This window comes from Suncus etruscus, chromosome 4 (genome assembly GCF_024139225.1).
Source record: "Suncus etruscus isolate mSunEtr1 chromosome 4, mSunEtr1.pri.cur, whole genome shotgun sequence".
Classification (NCBI taxonomy): Eukaryota; Metazoa; Chordata; class Mammalia; order Eulipotyphla; family Soricidae; genus Suncus; species Suncus etruscus.
In genome coordinates, this window is record NC_064851.1 from 24,689,659 (window position 1) to 24,712,440 (window position 22,782).

General features: G+C 33.5%; 1 protein-coding gene and 1 non-coding gene across 2 annotated transcripts in view; one reads left to right on the top strand and one right to left on the bottom strand.

The window, feature by feature from the left end:
• Positions 1 to 22,782, bottom strand: part of NEGR1 (neuronal growth regulator 1) — a 919,240-nt gene that overhangs the window by 12,721 nt on the left and 883,737 nt on the right. The window lies entirely within an intron of this gene.
• Positions 16,615 to 16,745, top strand: LOC126007893 (small nucleolar RNA SNORA51). Its single transcript, XR_007495367.1, has one exon. It is a non-coding gene; the product is annotated as a small nucleolar RNA SNORA51 (small nucleolar RNA).

A 22,782-nucleotide genomic window follows, 5' to 3' on the forward strand; every position in this document is an offset into this window, starting at 1 on the left:
TCTGGCCCTAAATTTCTGAGCTGCCTGCATACATTATTGCAGTTGATTTGTTCAGACTGATTTTTAGTTATTCTCAATGATACCCTAATTCATTAATTTATACTTTGGGTGATTAAAACTCCTTCATAAAATCTAAATTTCTTTATGTTGATTTCAAGTTTTTCTGTAAGACTTCTCAAGGCTATCTTTCCCTCTCTACCTCTCTGATGTATTCTATTTCTAGTGAAAGAAAAACCTCACTCTTCAAATATATTAAGACCTTTCCTGATTTCTACCTTATTTTTCCTATTCTGCCATCATCTGTGATGGAGAGTTCTGCATTTCTACATGTTGGAACTGCAGCCATATTTAAACGTTCATCTCAAATGCAACCTGCACACAAAGTTAAAAGCTATCAGAATATTCTAACTCTTGGGAGAGTATGTAGAGTAACCTTTCAATTTTGTAGATACAGAGATAAAGCCTGTGAAAACTTTATAATGGCCCTAAGTTAGAGGCAGAAATGAGACTGGAATTCAAGTTTGCTTTTGTTTCTATGTAGTATCCTTTATTTATGCTTTGTCTTCTTAGAATCATCTTTTATTTCACGTTTCTTTGTCCCATAGTCATTAGCATTTAACTTCAACTATTCTTTATCACTCTCAGATTTATCTTTTGGGGGGGGTTGTTTTGTTTTTTTGTTTTGTTTTGTTTTTTGGTTTTTGGGACACACCTGTTGATGCTCAGGGGTTACTCCTGGCTCTGCCCTCAGAAATTACTCCTTGCTTGGGGGACCATTTGGGAAGACAGTGGATCGAACTGAGGTCCAGTTGGTCCACCAGGTGCAAGGCAAATGCCCTACTGCTGCACTCTCACTCTGGCCCCTCAGATTTAACTTTTAAAATTGAGTCTAAGTTTCTTGAAATCAAGGATATTACATTATGTTTTGTGTGTTTCACAGCTTATGATCAAGTGATTGACAATGTCAAAATATTTATTACACAACTGTAGATGAATTGTTTTAATTTCTGCGACATGGCGAGTTTTTATTGTAAACCTAAAGTAAAAAGGAACACTACTAATGTAAAAAGGAAAAAAGGTTCTATCAGCAATCAAGAATTCAGTGCTGGAATCCTATTAAATCAGACATTCATCTTTATTTTATTTAGTAGTGTTCAGGATTTATTCCTTGTGCTATGCCCAGAGACCAGTCTTGGTGCTGTTCAAGGTCTGTACTAAAGCATCTTTCTCCTTTTTTTAAAACGAAATCCTTGCTATCTGATTTTTGTGAACAGACTTCTTTCATAACAGTTGACTCAAAAAAAAAGAGGGAGGGGAGAATACAAATATTTTGTTTAACAGAGATGAATTATTTCATTCCACCAGAGTATGTGGTACTACTAGTAGCTGTGCAACTAGTAGGTGCCCACAAATTTAATTTTGGATAAATTGATTGAAAATGTTTGTTTATAGTTTTCTTGCTTATGATAATTTAGTTGCTTCCCTTTTTAAGTGTATGCATTAATGAGACTGTTAGCAAACACATGTCCTTAATAGGATTCCAGCACTGAATTTAGGAATGCTGGCTATCATGTTGAGAGATTAGCTCCATGTTATTGAAAAAAATTCTGCAGTTTAGATGTCCCTGAAAACATTATATTTAAAGGTTGATGTTCTTGTTCACAAAATGAATGTGTGCAAACACACAGAACACCCATAGGTTGCTATCTCTGCTTCTACTTGGATTGCAATCTTTTATTTCCTCCCAATTTACAGATTGTATGTAGTATTTTTACTCTTACTTCTCTTTAGGCATCTCATTCAACCATTACTTCCATAATAACTTACTTGACCTTTAACCATTAATTGCTCCTTCCCCAATGAAGGCCTTATACAATTCAATATCCTCTCATAGTCTTGCTCAGAAGACTGCCTCATCATTTACACTGAGTTTCAAAAAGCCAGGGCCCTGAATTTTTCATCTTTCTTCTTTTCTCCTCTCAGTGACTAGCAAAAGTGACTTCATGTATTAAGGGCTGAAAATAACTGCTATTTAAAAAAGTATCCACATTAGATACATTTCTGTTTAGTTTCCAGGCCATACCTGCTGATACTTAGGGTGTTCAAGGTCCATGTTGTGCTGGAATTGAATTTGTGACTCCCACATACAAAGTATGTATGCATGTTTAGTATGTACTAAAACCTTTTGAGCATTCTCCCTGGTCCTGAATAAAAAATTTTTCAATGTAGGTTTCATGCAGCTTTTGTGTTTTGCTTACACCATTTTGTGGTTTTTGTTAAACTGTCATTGTCATAAGCACCTGTACACAAACAATTTTGTGGCATATTCTCATGTTTCACAGAAGACCCCACCAACATAGAAGACCAATGATCTGAAAGAGGGATAAATACAATAACACACTTTAGACTGGATTTTCCTCTTTTTTTTTTTTTTTTTGGTATATGTTCTCCTAGCTTTCTATTAGTGTGTTTTGAAATTCCTTTCCAAAATGATTACCTATAATTAAGTTTCTAATTTGGTAAGGACTCAAAGGCATGACTCTAAAAAAGAGGGAGAGGGGAAAACAAATATTTTGTTTAGCACAGATGAATTATTTCATTCCACCAGAATATGTGGTACTAGAAGTACTAGTGTACCTAGTAGGTGAACATTAATTTAATTTTGGATAAGTTGATTGAAAATATTTTTATAGTTTTCTTTCTCATGATAATTTAGTTGTTTCACTTTTTAAGAGTATGCATTAATTATATTGTTAGCAAGCAATATCCTTAATAATAATAAAAGGGGTTTTAAAAATCTTAATTAAATCTTATATTTATTTTCCTCTTAGGTTTATCCCAGGACTATCACCCACTGTTTTACACTATTACAATTCTCATTTTTGCTACACTAGCAACATTGCTAATGAAAGTTCTGTGTCTTTTTATATTTCTTAAATATTTAAAAGCACCCATGGTTCTTATATTTTTATGATAATTTCAACTATAAAATATTCCACTCTGTGCCCTTAAATTGCTTTATTCTCAAGGCCCCAGAATGCTTTATATCTTCTGCCTAAGGTGATCAAACTTGTAAATGAGAAAAATATAGTTCAACTGTTATGAAAGAAGCCTTGTACACAAAAAATCAGATAGCAACGATTTCTGTTTTAAAAAAAAGGAGAGAGGGCCCGGAGAGATAGCACAGCGCGTTTGCCTTGCAAGCAGCCGATCCAGGACCAAAGGTGGTTGGTTCAAATCCCGGTGTCCCATATGGTCCCCCGTGCCTGCCAGGAGCTATTTGTGAGCAGACAGCCAGGAGTAACCCCTGAGCACCGCCGGGTGTGGCCCAAAAACCAAAAAAAAAAAAAAAAAAAAAGGAGAGAGAGAGTTGTTTTAGTACAGGATAAAAATAAAGATGGCTAAGAGAGATAGCATACTGGGTATTGTGTTTGTTTGGGTTTCATCCCAAATACTACCGTCTATGTACAGACCTTTAGTAGCACCAGGACTGGTCTCTGGGCATAGCACCAGGAATAAATCCTGAACACTACTAAATAATATAAAGATAAATGCCTGATTTAATAAAATTCTAGCACTGACAACATGATGCAATACAGATTGTACTGATTTTTAAGATGCCCTTCAAAAAAAAAACTAAGGAAATTGTGGTCCATATACACAATGGAATTTTATGCAGTCGTAAGGAAAGATGAAGTCATGAAATTTTCCTATACGTGATGGACATGGAAAGTATTATGCTGAGTGAAATAAGTCAGAAGGAGAGAGTTAGACACAGAATAGTCTCACTCATCTATAGAATTTAAGAAAAATAAAAGACATTATTCTGATAATACCCAGGGTCAATAGAGATGAGGGCTGGAAGAACTGGCTCATGATATGAAGTTTACCACAAAGAGTACAGTTAGAGAAATAACTACACTAACAACTATCATGACAATGTTAATGAATGAGAGAAGTAGAATGCCTGTCTTGGGGCTGGAGAGATAGCACGGAGGTAAGGCGTTTGCCTTTCATGCAGGAGGACATCGGTTCAAATCCCAGCGTCCCATATGGTCCCCCGTGCCTGCCAGGAGCAATTTCTGAGCTTGGAGCCAGGAATAACCTCTGAGCACTGCCGGGTGTGACCCAAAAACCATAAAAAAAGAAAAGAAAAAAAAAAGAATGCCTGTCTCAAATATAGGCAGAATATGGGGAGGAGGGAGATGGAGGGCATAGGTGGTGGAAATATTGCACTGGTGAAAGGGGGCGTGCTTTTTTTTTTTTATGACTGAGACTCAACTACAAACATGTTTGTAATTATGGTACTTAAGTAAAAATGTTATTTAAAATTTAAAAAATGATTATTCATTTCTTCTTTCCTCCTTCCCAACCTGTCCTCAATCTCAACGAACAGTAAAGTACATCATTTCTCTAAGCATTACTCAGAATATTTTAACAAGAAGGATAGGGCTTTTATAAACTCTTACATTGTTCCATCTTAACTTTGCCTCAATTTACAGTTATTGCAAATTTGGCTTCGGGTAACTGAAAGGATTTTTGACTATAAATGAATGAAGATTACTTGGTTTTTTATGTATAAGAAAATCTATCCCAAGGAATAATTTGTATGCATATTTTTATATCCACTAATTTTACAAGACAATTTAGGAACTTATTTTTAGTGTGGGGAGTGACAGATGGTTAGGATCTAACTCTGGGCAAAGGGATACCCTGGAGTTACATCCCTGGCCCAAAACAAACTCCTTTTAATTCAATTTTATTATTTTACTACACTTGGTAGTGTTCATGGATTACTCCTAGCTATGTGTTCAGGAGTTGCTACTGGTGATGAGAGGTATACTTGTGAGAGGTCTAACACCAGTATTCTTGCATAAAAAACATGTACAACTCAATGAATTCTGTGTCTCTCAAGCAACATTTCAACTTTAACAGTATTTTCAATGTCCTCAATCTAAACATGTACATTTAAACCTCACAAGATAGATTCATTTTAGATAAATCAAGATTAGATTAACCTGATTTTAACTAATCATCACATTATTTATTCAACTAATGTTCCTGTGCACTCTATATTAGGCATTGTGTTCAGCACTATATACACAAAGTGAATGAGAACTAATTTCTTGGGTTGGGCAATTTATAGTTTATAGAAACAAAACATTCTACTATGGAAATAAAGTGATATTAAGCAAATCACACGTTTTCACAATTCCAGAGATTTAATAAAGACAGAGAATTCTCTTTTGTCAAAGTATAATCAAGACACAAACTCATCAGAGAATGACATCTTAGAATTACTTCACTTTAAAGATGAAAAAGACTAAATTCCTAGAAAGAGCTACAATGGATAAGAAAGTCTTGAGACATGGAGTTGGATATCATTTCCAGCCCTTTGCTTTACCCACATTACTTAATTTAATATTTGATTTTAGGTTTTCAGAACTCTCACTGAATATTAATAATTAATATAGTAATTGCAATTTTAAAATATTTCCAACTATATGGTTAGAATAATTTCATAGCCTACTAAATTATTCAGCCATTCCATACTACCATAATTAGTCATTTTAATCAATAAAATCAGTGTTACATATACATGTTAAAGCGATACTTTTCTTTAAATCAAGTGTTTAAAATGACTTACAAAATATATAGATAATGTAAGCTTCATTTGCATCTTATAATGTTCAACTTGTACTTTTTTTATTTGTTTTGTTTTGGGATCATACTTGGCTGTCCTCAAGATTTAGCTCAGGAATTGATACTAGCAGTACTCAGGGGACCATCTGTGGTGCCACAGATTAAACCCAGGTCAGACACTTGCAAGACCTGTGCCTTAGACAGTCTATTACACTATCTCTCTAGTTCTTCAACTTGTATTTTTTAATTAAGCATTTGGCACTTAAAATGGTTTTGGGTCAACAATTGATATTTGAATAATTTTCATATTAGAAAGATTTTATAAGCAATCAATTTAGTAGTTATCATATAATTCATTCATAAAGAAGAATTAGAATATTGCTTTGACCCAAATAAATAAAGATTTCACATCTATGCCTAGACTATGCCTTTATTGGTTTCTCACAGTTCACATGAAATTAGATAATTAATGTGCTGTATAAAACACAAGTCTTATTTTTTTTTCAAGTAAAAGACCAAATTTTTATATTGTTCATGCTTGAGGACAGGTCTTAAAAACCTAAAGTTCAAAAATAAATTAAGGAAAATATATCTTCTAGGAGAGCAAAGTCTAAAATGTCTAGTTTGAGAACAGAGGAGTCAATTTGTTTTTAACTTGATAACTATTCTCCTTTCCTAGCATACCTATGTCTAAGAATGATTTCTAATGTCAAAGTGATATTTTTCTATTTTTCTATTGCATGAGCCTCTTTTAAATACATGTGTTCTAATGCATTTTCCATTCACATGATATATAATGATGGTTAATTTGTTAAACTTGGCATCATTATACAGCCGAAAAAAGAATTGCTAAATTTCTTGTATGTTTATGTTCCAGGCTTAAAGGAAAGCAGTCGTGAAGTCATTTTCATTCTTGCGTATTCTTAGAAATGTTCTATAAAAAGATTTGGACTACTTAATTGCACATGGATGTACCTTTTTGAAATCTTAAAATTAGAGAAGACAGATGATCATTTTCTCCTTTCACTTAAAAAGGAAAAAAGATACTACATGTTAATATATCACTGTTCCACAGTATTTTCCCTGAAAATAGAATATTAAAAGGATAATATAAGCATTAAGTATATTCCTACTTAGCATAATTTCATACAATATTAACCTATTTTCTCTCCTATTTAAATACTCTTGATATTCTTTATATATGAACAAGGTAATTTTTTTCTGTTTAAACATTTTGGTAGATGCCATCTTATAAGGAGGAGTAAAGTTGATTTATTTATTTCAGAATAAGGAGCGAGAAATTCACTTACAAATGGAAGATGTCATAAAGCAATATTGACACAACTACATTATACTTGGGGTTGTTTTTAAATTATAGGGAAAGAATCTTTAGTACTAAGTATGGTTTGATCTCCAGATAGCTGAATTATAAAAGAATAGGTTCAAAAAGCTATTTTCAAATCAAGGAAAACTACACAACTCTGGAAGTAAATGTTGGATGTCACTATTTCTTGGCGCCAATTTGAGGCATATATAATTGCATGTTGTTCATTTGAAAATATTACCTTTACATCATTTCACTGGTAAGTAGAGATCAGAGGTCCTTTTCCAGCTGGTTAGACATGATGTCGGTAAAACTAAACTTTTCCACTTGACATAGATAACTTACTATTTTAATTCCTGGGGAGATATATTTCTTGTGTTAAGTACAGAGTAGAAGAACAATAACATTATAATTATCATACATTAGGGCAAATCATGCAAAGGACTTTCCAGATTATTTTTTTAAATATTCTACCTAATTTAATCTTAATTGCATCATCATGTCTCCTCAATTTTTGCAAAGTTAATTACTTTAGAAAAATCTTAAAGAATTAAGAACTTCAGCAAAATACTAAACTAATGTGAGCCTTACTTTTTTTTTTTTTTTTTTTTTATCCAGAATGGAGTTTTTAATACCCATGGGTTACTGCTAGTGTCAAGAGGTGATAATGCTTGTGACTATGCTTTGTCATGCATAAATCAGCTACAAAATCAACTTGGTCCCACTGCATAATTATCAGAGCTGATAATTGGATCTTTAAATAAGAAAAAAAGTCTCTTAAAGGTATTGCCATTTGTTTAAAAATAGCTTGCCCGCAGATGGTCAATTAACTCAATCATGCCTATGAAGTGAAGTTTATTACCTAAACCATATTTATTTGAGTAAAATAAAAATTGATTCACCTGGAGGTTCAGCTGTACCTATAACTAATTAATTTGGTAAGATTTCTACAAATACCTCTTTTTATTACTGTTTATAATTTTTGGGATTTAAGATATATTTATATTAATACCTACACAGAATTGCTTGAGGGTTATAAATAACTGCTTCTTTCTCTATCTTCTCTTGTTTGATTAATAAACCACTAATTTAGGTACTACTGTGAACTTTAGCAAATGTAGCTAAAGTTCCAAGTCAGTTGCCCTTCAAATATGAAGGTGATGTAAATGGGCCTAACATAGTCTCATGAGACCCATAAACCAGAAGTCTTCTTCACTGCTGTTAGGTCACACCTAAGAGCAAATTCCAGAAATAGATTCTACTGATGCTACTAAATAAAGAACAGAGCACCTTTTCTGCTAAGTCTACAAGACCCTTAGAAGCAGACTGTAGCCATGAAATAACAGCCAGAAAGAAACTGGAGGATATCAGTCTTGCAACCACAAGGAACTGGATCCTGACAACAATATGAATAACTTAAAAGTAAATTCTCCTTTCAAACTTCTGCTTAAGAATCTGAGGCCAGGAAGCAATGCCAGCAGTGGAACATATGCTTTACATGTTTAATGTTCCCGTTAGTACGTGACAATGGAGTACCACAGTCTAAAGTCTCTGAACCCTTAGATCTGCTAGGAGCAACCTTCCCAAACCCCTAGTAGTAACACCACCATCACCTGCAAAAACTAATAACAAAAGAGTCCAATTTGGTTAACACCTTGATTTCAGTCTTGTGTGAAGATGCACAGAGATTCCAGTAGAGCCATATTATACTTCACCATACTAAAATGTATTATTATAAATTTGTATTGCTTTAAAGCACTAGAAGTAGAAAATGAATGCAGTCATCAATTTTACATCCTGTGGCATATCACAGGATGTTGAAAGGCAATGCAAGGGTTAGAAAGACTAAAGTTATAAATGGAAAACTGAAAGACATGTCAAGGTGACATGATTGAGTAGCAAATGAGCAGTATGAATAATAAGTGTTCTTAGTCACAATAAGGTGTTTTAGAGTGGGCTGAAAGTTTTTGAGTTCTTTCTGGAGCAGGGGAGGTATAAAGCATGAGAAGGGGAAGGTTGGCAGGGCAAAAATTTTCTTACGGCTTCAAATAAAACTCCCTTTAAATCTACTTGTCTATCTTTAATTCGAGTTTTTGTGTAGACGACATTCTATAATCCTATGCTATGTCTGTTCTTGTTTTTCTGTAAACCTTTCCTCACCTTTGCACACAATAAAAACAAAAGCTTCAATCAGAGACTCCAGGGAATCAGTACTATTGTTGCAAAGAGTTGAAAGGAAATAATCATGAGCCACTTATAAATCCAAGATTACTCCAATTCCATGCTGAGCTCTGAATGAGATAATATATACATACATATATGTAATCTCTATCCAGGGTACAGCATGAAAGCTTGACCAAAAGCCCTGTGTGCACTCTCTCCCACCCCACCCCTGCTTTTGAAATGCAAAATGACTGAATCTGAATACTTATCAATGAATAACTAATCCTAGTAAGCACATAACCGTGCTTATTTTCCAACTCTTGTGGGTCAAATAATGAATACAGATGATACAGAAAATAAGCACTGTGGCAAATTTGGACAAATAGAATTTAGAGACAGTGACAGAAAGCCTAGTCAAGCATAATACTAACAAAACATAACAGAAAAATCAGTTCAAAAACATCAAATATTCTCCAGAAGCTCAGTATTGCATAAGAGGGGTTTGCCCCTGGAGCCCTTTGGTTCAGAGTGACCTCCTTTTTCTCTAGCAATCACATCCTGCAGCTAAAAGATGTTTGGATTATACGACTCATCATTTACAGTATCTGCTGAAGCTGCAAGAATATCTAAATAAATGAATAAACAAGTGACTAAAAATGTATAGAAGCTGAAGCCCCTGGACTTGTAGTACTCCCCAAGGTTGCAAGGTAATTGTGTTTCCAGAGGGAAAAGAGCACACAGACACTCACACTCTTACAAAACATTTTTATTTACAAAAAGTAAAGCTAAGGTACATTTTTATCTGTGTCATTTCTCCATTTTTAAGCTGCTATTTGCATGAATATAAGAATGGATGGAATGCACAAAGCATGGATTTTTGTTCTTCCTGTCATGTAGTTTCAGGAAATAAATTGTATAGAGAAAAGAATAAATGTAGAAATAACCTAAACCTTGTTATGTAGATGAGGTGAGAGAGCAGTTTCCTTTAGAATTGCTTCCTTAGATTATAATAGCAATTTATGTTAAAAGTCACTATGACAAATCAGCCCATAATTTATTTTAAGATGTCAAACTAGCAAGATCAAGTGTACTGTAGGTGGTATTTCATCTTATCATACTAAAACAGTTTTCCCAAATGCAAAAGATAATCTGAACTTCTGTGTTCTGTAAGCAAGCAGAAAATTATGTAAATCTGATTTCCTTACTATGTGTTTGCTATCTCTTTAAAGCTTACTAAATCATATCCAGATTTGTAAACACAAAAGCACCGGATCCAAGATACATTTGTTTTTCAAACACTGAGAATGAAAAAAAAAAAAGATATTTTGCAGGGTGTAATTGAAAAATTCCTATCTATTTTCAAAAGCGAACAAATCAATGGTTGTGTGAGATTTAAAAAACAAAACAAAACATCACCTCTTAACTTATTATAGGCTTAATTGCTTCTTCATAATGGAGTGTGACAATGTGATTGCAATAAGAATAGCACCTGCTTTGAAAATCACATATCAAAGAGAAGCCAGTGATCAGCCTTGAGCCTGAAGGGCAGCCATGTTGAAGTTCTATTTCTTCATTTATACTGCTTCATAACCCCTTCTCCTTCACATCTATTTAGACTTGTTCCCTGATTCTGGTGATTATTTTCTTAGCTTACCTATATTTTTATGCACCTATAAATTCAGCTTTAAGGCTTCATAGGCATAGAAGCACATGCAAGTCACAGGGTATTAGAGTTTAAACTCAGAAACTGTCTTTCTCTTAGATGGAGAAGTTCCGAGAGAACTTGATGTAAACTGTTTTGTTTATGAAAAAGACACACTGTTAGATTGCTCAAACATGTCTAGTCAATAACCATGCCAGGAGTAAAGACAATCTTTATTTTTCCTTTGTTCTCAAGAAGAAAATGCTTTCATGTTAAGGTTAATTCATGTTCATTCTTTTGGCAGATTTTAATATTTTTATCTTAAGATAGTAGAATTTTTTCAATATATATCTAATCTTACCTATCCTTCCATTAATAATTACTTAGTATTTAAAGCAAGAGTAGAAAATTCTTTTCTTTTTTTAATAGTTTGTCAAGAAATAAATCAGAAAATTAACAGATATATAAGTTATTAGTTAATTTTTAGTAAACAAAAATTTGCATCATTGAAAATCAACTTATGTATATACATCAAGTTCACTATATTTTCCCTACCCCAGCCCTATTTTTGAAAAATGAGAATAATAAACTCCATTTCTGTTTCTGGAGATAGGTAGCTAAGTAGATTGTTGTGTAAATGAGGTGTACTGAATGAATTCAATAAATGACAAAACATAAGTTTTAGTTTTCTATTTTAAAGCATTGTGTTAAGTGTGAAAAAAAAACAATGCCTCGTTTTAATTCTAACATTCTAGGATTTTAAGTACTAAACAGAGACTATGAAAAGAGAGGAAAGAAGACAATGCAGCACTTACATAAAAATTGAATCCTATGAAAAGAATGCCAGACAGAACAAAAATAAGAAGTGGTCAAAGAGAACTATGCATGCATATGTAAGATCAAGATCACATAGTGAGAACACAGACACAGCCACCATATTTACCAATGATGTGAAAATGCACACAACCACATTTTAAAAGGTAAAAGGAGACTAAGGTCAGGGAAGGACTAACTATAGCATATGTGTTTGTAGAATTATGCTCAAAAAACAGCAAGTACCCACCTGTATTTTCACAGCTGAAGGTGTGAGTGGCATACCAGTTCTTGGTGCTTGCCCTTTTGACTAGATGAGATTAGGCTGATGTGTATATTTATAAAGCCTATGTGGTGGAGGATTTCACACGTGTTATAGAGGCAGACTGGATTAAATCCCATTCAAAGTTATATGCAAAAACACGTCTCTCTCTCTCTCTCTCTCTCTCTCTCTCTCTCTCTCTCTCTCTCTCTGTATATATGTTTCTTAACAGAATTTATTCCAGAATGTCATACAAATAAAATTTACATATAAAACTATATGGCATTGAAAATAAGCCTTAATTTCAAAAGTTAAGGATATGAGCCAATGGGCCAGTAGTGAAATATACAGCTAAAGGAGAAATAATAATTTGAATATTTGGGGGCCTACTAGAGAACAAAATAAGAGTTGATTATTACACACATTAAAATATTTTTCCTAAAAGCATTTTTATAGCTCATAATAGTTGTGTCATTTACCTCTGTATTATAGATGGGGAAATTAATATATAAAATATTGGAGAGTTCTTAGCCTAGTCCAACAGAGTTTTAGCCTTTTAGCTACTTCATAATGCTGTCTGTCAAAAGCAAGCAAAAATGAAACAGTTAAAAAAATTTAGAATGAAATTTGTCCCGAAAAGTATACAGTCTACTAAGAAACTACCTTTGAATTTCATTAATAAAGTAAAAATATTGACAGCTTTTAAATGTTTGTTTCTTTCAGGACTGGAGAGATATATTAAATAGGATATTTGACTTACACAGCCAAATCAATATTGGATCCCTGACACCATGTTTGGTCTCCCAAGACCTATAGAAATGATAACTGAGCACAGAACCAGGAGAAGCTCTGAGCAGTCAGTAGTAAGTGCTAAATATTGCTGGTCATGTCCAGTCCCTGTGCAAATTTAAAAGTAAGGTGTGATGAACATTTAATATGTTTGGTTCTGTTAGTAAGAGGTAACTAACATCTGGGTAATTTAAATTTTTATTTTATGTATTTATTTATTTTAGTTTTGGGGCCACACCCAGTGATGCTAAGGGCTCTGTGCTCAGAAATTGCTCCTGGCTTTGGGGGACCATATGAGATGCCGGGGAATCTAATTGCACTCTATCTGTCCTAGGCTAGCACAGCAGATGTCTTACCGCTTGCGTCACCACTCCAGCCCCCAATTTTTATTTTATAAGTGTATTAATTAGAACTGCTAATTCAGACAAAAGTAGACATATCATGTTCAGTGAATTTAAATTCAGAAAAAATTACTAGCAAAGGAAGAATGAACTACCATTCAGAATTTAAATAAATTATTATATGCATTGATATACAATGCATACAATTGGTATAACTAGATATACTATTGTACATTTTATTATTTTTAAAATAAAATACTTTTAAATTTTAAAATATTAAGAGATGTATAATAGATTGCATTTTATTTTTAATTAAAATGCTTAATAGAATGCACAATACAATCTTTATGAACCGAATATAGACCTAGTATAACTTTTTTCTGTTAATGTTTGGGCCAAGTCAACCGGAGCTAGTGGCCTCTGAGGCAGATTGAACAGAAAAATATTCATAGGAAGATTTCTCCATCTGTTAGGGCTACTGGAAGGAGCATAGAGTTTTGTTTTCACCCTGGGAGCTCTCCAAACAGTCCTAGAACCTTCCATACCTCATTATTCTCCAGCCAAACAAATGGTGGCAATTAGAATGCCATGGTAAGGATGATATACTATGGTATGGTTGAAAAGACCTTTCCACTTTAGAAAGCTTTGTTTTTGTTGCTTAAAACTCTCAAAATATTCTTTATGTAAAAACTTTGTTTTCAGTTCAAAGTGATGTTGTAAAAGAAATATTTAAGAAGTGCATTTTGTTTAAAGATTCATCTTGTACTTATTTCTCTTTCAACCTAGCTCCTCTTTTTTTTTTTAATGAGCACATTATCCCTCCCATTTTTATTTTCAAACTAGCAAAAACTCAAAACGATTTTGATAGGTACTTAAAAGCCTTTCCATGTCTGTTTGTTTTCATTGCTTTTAGTGAGTGAGTGAGTGATGTTTAACCTGTACTTATATATGACAGATTCCCTAGGTGTAGAGAAATATAATTTAGTTATTATTCAGCAAAATATGGTGAGTACCTACTCTGCTCCAGACCTTTCACCAGCCTAGGTATTTCTTTTCAGACTGCTTATCAATTGCTTAATAGAGCATATAAAGCCAATGAAGTATTAGATTAAGTGCCAGAACCCACCTCTTCCCAGCTGAAGGATTTACTGTTCATTGTCTGGTACTGCCATACAAAAATACACAATGTCATTCTAAAAACACTTGGGCAACTCATCTCTAAAATATTATGGGATTTCTTTATTTAGAGGGGGTGGCAACGATGAAACCTGATAAATTATGGCCAGTAAACTACTGAAATAGTGGTTTAAAGATGTTTTTTTCTTGGTTCCTTTTTTCCCTGGATTTATTTGAAACTCATCTCTTTTCTTGTCTTGGTAGGTATTACTCTTGGACTTTGCCCTTCCTGTGAAAATAGTCTTGGGGCTCAGTTGGTGACTAGGATACATAATTTGCTTTTTGTTTCATTTTTGTTTAAAATTAGGTTTTGTGGTTCAATTATTTTTAAAGGATAAATTTTTGTAGTTAAATCAACCATACTATATATTTTATGTTAAAACTTTTGATTATCTGTAAGCATCAACATTCTTACAGCACAAATTATTTATAAAAGCATGCAACTATGGTGTGGCGAAACAGAAAGTGTATAATTCACAAATTTTCCAAAATTTTCTAAAAGTTTTATGTCTTAACACTTTCATTTTTAATATGTTGGACTCCCTATCTATATAAGAATAAAAATAAAATCATTTATGTATGTATATATTTTCCAGAATTGTTCAATTGTACTAATAGTCCATATTTTTATTTACTGACGTAGTTTTGGACTTGGAGAAAAGCCTAATGGTACTCAGGCTTTCTCCTTGTTCTCAGTTCAATTGTAATTCATGTCAAGGCTTGGGAGACCACTGGCAGGGGTCTCAAACTCAATTTACCTGGTGGCCACAGGAGGCAAAGTGGGGGTGATCCTTGAGTGCAAAGTCAGTAGTAAGCCTTGAACATTGGGGGGGTGTGACCCAAACAACTAAAACAAAACAAAACAAAAAAATTCCTCTAGGGCAGGGCCACAAAATGTTGTATGGAAGGCCAAAACGGCCCGCGGGCTGCGAGTTTGAGAACCTCAATAGAGTGTCAATTATTGAACTGGTGCTGTGTAAGGCCACATGCAAAGAAATCTCTTACACATTGTTCCATCTCTCTGGCTCTCACAAATACTGAGTTAAAAAATCAAGCAAATACAAATATATATGAAGACATGATCCACTTATAAATCATCCAGTTTGTTTTAGTGTTAAAATACAGAAAAAGTAGAATTTGGATAAGTTAAATAGGTTTATAAGCTTTCAATTTGTAGCAAAATGTACTATAATGAAAGAAGAGATAAAATAAGTCTATCCAGCACTCTGCAACTTAGCTTCTTTGTAGTTTCTAATAATTTTCCCAATAACTATATTAATACTAGCTGAACTCTCAGCTGACAAATCTTCACTGCATTCATCTAGGATTTTTACTTCACTGCATTCATCTAGGATTTCATTTAAGAATGTACAGAAATATTTTAGGGTCAAAAGCTAATTTTGAATTATACTTAAAAATATTATTAACCTTTAAAGAAACCTTTAGTCTCAATGTCATGGAGCATTTCACCTACATGTTGTTCTATATAATTTATGGTTTCAGATTTGATATCTAGGTCTTTAATTCATTTGTATATGGAGATTTCTCCAAAAGCTGGAAGTTGAGATCCCATGTGACCGGCTATATCATTCCTAGGGATATATCCTAGGAACACAAAAATACAATTCAAAAATTCTTTTCTCCTACCTATATTCATTGCAGCACTGTTTACAATAGCCAGACTCTGGAAACAGCCTAGATACCCCACAATAGATGAATGGCTAAAGACACTATGGTGCATATATATAAAATGGAATATTATGCAGCCGTCAAAAGAGATGAAATCATGAAATTTTTCTATACACGGATGTATATGGAATCTATTATGCTGAGTGAAATAAGTCAGAGAGAGATAAACACAGAATGGTCTCACTCATCTACGGGTTTTGAGAAAAATGAAAAACATTTGTTTAATGATTCTCAGAGACAAAATAGAGGAGGACTGGAGGGTCCAGCTCCCGACATGAGCTCACCACAGAGATTGATCAGTACAGTCACAGAAATAATTGCACTGAGTACTGTCATAACAAAATGTGACTGTATGAGGGATGTAGAAAGCCTGTCTAGAGTACAGGCCAGTGTGGGGTGGGGAGGAAGGACACTTGGGATATTGGTGATGGGAATGTTGCACTGGTGAAGGGTTTTTTTTTACATATATAAAAAAGTCAAAAAAGAAAAGAAGAAAGAAAGAAAGAAAGAAAGAAAGAAAGAAAGAAAGAAAGAAAGAAAGAAAGAAAGAAAGAAAGAAAGGAAGGAAGGAAGGAAGGAAGGAAGGAAGGAAGGAAGGAAGGAAGGAAGGAAGGAAGGAAGGAAGGAAGGAAGGAAGGAAGGAAGGAAGGAAGGAAAGAAGGAAGGAAGAAAGAAAGAAAGAAAGAAAGAAAGAAAGAAAGAAAGAAAGAAAGAAAGAAAGAAAGAAAGAAAGAAAGAAAGAAAGAAAGAAAGAAAAGAAAAGAAAAGATAAGACCTCCCAATGCTTACCACAGGCTGTGTTCTTTACACTGACTGTATAGAAAGAGGAGGTACAGTAAAAGCTCCCCATATACACCTCAACCTGGTCCTTTGCCTATCTATATTGTGAATGGGGGGACAAAAAATAGAAGAAGAAAGCAGAAGAAACTTAAAGAACACAGCAAAATCAAAGAAGGAGATGAAGAAGTACAAAGAACACAGCAATATTAGCAAAGGATTAGAAGAAGAAACAAAGAACACAGCAAAATCCGAAAATAAGAAGAATCATGAATAACACAGCATATTCAGCTCTCAACTGGCTAATATTGCATACAGAAAGCCAAGGAAAGAAGAAAGAAGTGGCAAAAACACAAAGATCATAGCAAAACTTCTAAAGCATTAGCAAAGAAGAATAAAGAAGAAAGCAGAAGAAACTTAAAGAAAAAATATTATTAAAACTTCCTCACATATCTAGTTTGGAACTATTTTATCTAAAAGAAAGAGAACTGATATTTCTTTCCCTTGTTTATTTTTATCTTATTGTCCAATCATCCATATATATATATCCATCAATAGATTGACTCATTCATTAATTATTCTTAGAATAATATATGTATGTATATTGTAATCATTAGGAACATACCAGAAGACAATAAAAAATGTTAATTGTTCTTGAGAAACTTACATTTGGGTATTCAAATGGAGAAAAATCACTCACTCAATAATCAGGTGGTGATAAATACAAAGGCATTAAAGTAGAATCAGATAATGAAAAATAAATGAAGATATTAGATGAAATCAGGAATCTGGAAATTTCTAACAGAAATTTGGAAAACATAAAGACATAAGTTATAAAACTATTTAAGAGTAGTAAACCAGAGACAGTACAGAGAACCATATATTTACAGTACAGAGGAAAGAGACATTTAGATGTATATGATTCAGTGAGCTAACTGAGCATAGAACTAGGTTTGGCTGAGTACAGAACCAGGAGTGGCCCTTGAATATCTGAAAGAAGTACCAGTCTTTCTTAGCCTACAACAAGAATATGTGTGTTTGATGTGTTTAAAGATAGAAATAAATCCAGAATTGCTAGAGTATATACTAAGAGAGTCCAGAGAGAGTGACTATAACAGATGAAGTTATGGAACTAAGGAAAAATCACAGGCCACTGTGGGGACTTTGGGCTTTATTTTTAGTGAGGCAGGAAGGTATTGTTCAGTTTAAAGCAAAGGAATGACAAGTTTGAAATGTAAAAATTGGTATATTTGTGCTAGAGAGTAGGTTTAAGATAAGGTAATGTAGGCAACTGGGAGTCCAACAGTCAAAACAATAAAAATAATGTTATAGCAGTAACTTTTAAGGAATCTTCAATGCAGAGACCAATTACTTTTTTCACACTACCCAAATCTTCCCTGAACAATGAAGAGAAATAACTCATGAATCCCAGAGTGCATTTGAGACAATCTTCCCTAAAATCTTAAAGATTTACTGTTACTGATAATTTATATGGCTGTCTCTTTATTTCAAGACAACAAATGGAAAATATTTTTCTAAAATAACATTTAAAATTTGGAGTCTTTGATATTACCAGGGGTCCTCAAGCTTTTTAAACAGGGGCCAGTTCACTGTCCTTCAGACTGTTGGAGGGCCAGAGTATAGTAAAAACAAAAATTATGAACAAATTTCTATGCACACTGCATATATCTTATTTAGAAGTGAAGAAACAAAATGGGAATAAATACAATATGTGGCCTGCGGCCGTAGTTTGAGGACCATTGACTATATAATATAGTCAATGGTAAACTAGTAGGTTAGAAAGTAAACTATTTCTCTGGTAAAATTTGTAAATATATATTGTGTATATAAGTGCATAAATATTAAATATTTTGGAATAGTGTTGAGTTATTGTCTACTGTTTGAGATTTAAATATCTGATTTTTGGTGAGTCATTATTTAGAATAATAGTTTTTCCAAGATCATTACCTTAATATTTAATCAAAGCAGGGATGATATTTACTTTTATAAAGTATTCTTATATAGGTTCCACTTTAAAAATGATTTAACAAGTGTCATTATATTCACTTTTAAAAGTAATTAATAAATGAATTGGATTTTGAGCATAAACTAGTAGTGTTTATGAAGGCACTTGGCTCTGTGTTCTGGGATCATTTGTAAGAGTGCTTAAGGTATAATATGTGTTGTTGGGGATTGAGCCAGGGTTGGCCAAGAGCAAGACAAGTGCCTTTACCCCAATACAATCTCTTCAGTTCCAACAAGTTTCTTTTTACAATTGAGGTAAAATTAATATGAAACATCATATTAGTTTCTGTGACACTGAATGATTTAATATTTATCTGTATTGTCAAATTATTTTCAGGATATCTAGTTAACAGTCCTCCCTACAATAGTTTTTCTTGTGACAGGATGATTTTTTGAGACCTATTATGCAATACACTATAAACTATACTTTATTAAGTTTCCAATACAATCTATAGTGTTGCCCTATTAAGTGTCATAAGTATAAGTATATTGCTCAGAAAACACAATAGTTTTATGTACTCATTGTGTTTACCAAAATAAAGTTAGTAAAAGTCATGATGTAACATTACTTAAGACAAAGACAAATTATCTGGGAAGTATGATAAGTAGAGAGTAAAATATTTTCTCCTTTTCATATTTGTATTTTGTTTTCCAACCTGTGTTTTCATAGGCATTTTGGGAAATGTCTGACAAAGCAATGCAGACATTACAATTAGGTGCTCAACACAGAAATATTGTTCTACCTAGTACTTCTGAGGAGTATTAGCATTATATCTGAAGGTGCTTAAGTTGACCTGTTGTGCCAGAGACCAAATTTAGGCCTTTCACAATCTTGGCATGTGCTCTCTACTACTTCCACTATTTTATCCAGTCATGGGATTTCTTTTTATAGGCGATAAGATGTTCTAAAATTTCATGATTATTGTTTATGTATCTCTACGAATGTATTTTAAAATGATCAAATTACAGAAAAGAGATAAAGTGACATGCATGATATTTCTTCAGTAACAATATTGCAAATCATAGTGTCCAAAGGGAGGGAGCAAAAGAAGGAGGGATAGAAAAGAAAAATGTCACTGAGGCCGGTAGGGGAGAGGGCAGGAGGAAGATAAGGAGGGAAACTGGGGACATTGGTGTTGGGAAATTTGCACTGGTGAAGGATGTTGTATATTGTCTGATTAAAACTAAATAATGTACTACTACATAATGGTTTAAAAAACCCAATAACTGTATTATGAACAAGCTTATAAGCCATGGTGTTTAAATAAAAAATTAAAAAGATTATTGAATTTGTTTTTAGTGAATAACTTGTGTGGTACCACACAAGTTAAATAAAGCTGTTAAATAAAGCTGTTAACTCCAAATAATTGTATAGCTAATTTCAATACCTTACATTAGTGATTACTTATATATTCATATTTAAAAGACTAACTTATACCTGAGTCAATAAATTAAATTCCTCTACTAAATTATTTGTGACTATCAGAGAAGTCACAAACTTTCTGCTCATTTCACATTTATAAATGTTATATTCATTATATATATTATGTTTTCTACTTACAATAGCTAGAAAAAGGAAGGTTAGTCTGATCTGCAACCTTAAATAAAATGGTATGATTTATCATGAATCGACTGCTTTACGGAAATTAATTTTTTTAGTTTCTTTTTTTTTTTGCCTAAGATACATCTACAAGATTTGTTTGCAATTTACCATTAAATTTTAAGTAAAGAAAATTTTGCATCAGTAAAGAGAAGTGTTTGACTTGGTTTGGTTTGGTTTGGTTTGGTTGGGAGTCATGTTTGACAATGCTCAAGGCTTATTATTGGCTCTGCCTTCCATAATCAGTCAATCACCCTCCTGAGTTCTGGGGACTATTTGTAGTTTTGGAAATTGAACCTAGGTTGGCCACATGAAAGGCAAGCATCATATTCATTATACTGTTTCTCCAGCCTCAGAATAGAGAGGTATGGTTCTCCTGAAGCCCAAAGACCAAAGTCAAAAGTGCACTTTTGGAATCATTTCCATTGTCCAGAGTCTTGTGATCTCATTTTACAAGACCATAGATAAAACCAACTAATATAAATTCTGAGCACTAGAAGACCAACTGAGTAAAGATTGGGGTAGGGAAGTAGGTGGACTTGAGGCAAAAAAAGGTCATGAGTAGGGGACTATTGGACATACTTTTTATGTGGTAAGGTAGTTGTAACTTTATATACCAAAAACATAAATATCAACTCCATTGTAACTCATTGACTTAAGTTAACTAATACCAAGCTTAGTCTTCAATCTAGGATTCGTACAAAAACCAAGATCTCTAATTCCGGAGGCCTGACTTTGACAACTGCGACTGAGCAGAACTTCTGGAATCATACTGAAAGACTCTATCCTAGACTCAGTTCTAGGATCTGAGCAAAAAACAAGACCACTAATTGCAGAAGACTGATTACAACAATAATCATGGAACATAACCTCTAGAACCTAAAGAAAATCCTCTCCTAACCTTCGTCCTATGACCTACACAAATACCAAGATCTGTAGCAACAGAGGCCTGATGTCATCTTACACAGCTGAGCAGTTCGAGATGTGAAAATGAACGTGTATGGAGCCTGTAGTATTTACCATGGAAGTATGCTTCAAGGGTGGAGAAACCCTGTATCTCTTAGGCAAAGGGAATTTCTTCTCCAATTTCCGAGAGAGAGCGAGAGAGAGAGAGAGAGAGAGAGAGAGAGAGAGAGAGAGAGAGAGAGAGAGAGAGAGAGAGAGAGAGAGAGAGAGAGAGAGAGAGAGAGAGAGAGAGAGAGAGAGAGAGAGAGAGAGAGAGAGAGAGAGAGAGAGAGAGAGAGAGAGAGAGAGAGAGAGAGAGAGCACAAACCTTTTTAATTAGTTGCTGGTTTGGGGTTTTTTTTCTTTGTGTGGGTGTTTGTGTGTGCGTTTTTTTTCCTTGTTCTTTTGTTTTATTTATTTATTTATTTGCTTTTCTTTTGTAGCTGCTGGTTTTAGTTTTTATTTGTTCTTTCTTTGCTATTTTTTTGTACTTTTATTGTTATGGCTTCGTTTTTTTTTCTTTTTCTCTTGTGTTGTTTTGTTACCTTCCCCCCTTTTCCCTTTTCTTTCCAAATATATATATAATATATAATATAATATAATAATATAATATAATAATATAATATAATAATATATATAATACCTAGACGATTTCTTCTAGGTTTTTATTTATTCTTTTTTGTTTCTTCCCTTTTTCATTTCTTATACTTCCAATAGAATCACATTACTGAAGTCATCTTGCTCAGCTTCATAATTTGAAGGGGGAAAAACGGACAGTATCAGAATTAGACAGTCATATGAATATTTAGTGGAAATAAAAAATGATCAGACTTGAACACCAAACACGAAGTCAACAAAGACAACAGTATCAATATCCAATCTACAACAAGCTATACAAGTGGGTACCAGTTACATTAGCACCCTGGGGGGGGGGTGGTAATGGGAGAAGTAGGATGCATGCTGGGAAAAGAAATGGAGGGAGGACAACACTGTTGGTGGGGATTCCCTTATTCATTATCACTATCTACCTTAAATATTACTGTTAAAGATTTGTAACTCACTTTGGCCATAATAAAAATAAAAAAAAAACAAATGTATCATATTAGTAATGCCTTATTTTTGGTGAGAGTTCTTTAATAGGGACTTTATGTGCTGGTAGACATGATTGTTATAATTATTTCTGCTTGCAACAGATGATGTTTTATTGTTTTGGACCACTACCTAACAAATAACAAATAACAATGATTATTGAGTTTATTTAATAATATGAAAAACTCCATCTAATTTATTTGAAAAGATTTGACCATGCATATTCTTTGAGAATCTTTAGTGAAGATTTCTGAGTCTGTGGTTTACATATGACAAAACAATAAATGTTTTAATATCCTAGCGTATGCATAATTTGGCACCAATAATTAATAGATGGGGCTAGAGCCATAGTATAGTGGGCAGGGTGCTTGCTTTGTACAAAGCCAGCCTAGGTTGTATCCTAAGCAACCCATGTGGTCCCCTGAGACCATCAAGAGTGATTCCTGAGTGCAGAGTCTGGAGTGACCCCTGTGTACTGCTCAGTGTGACTCAAAAAACAAAAAC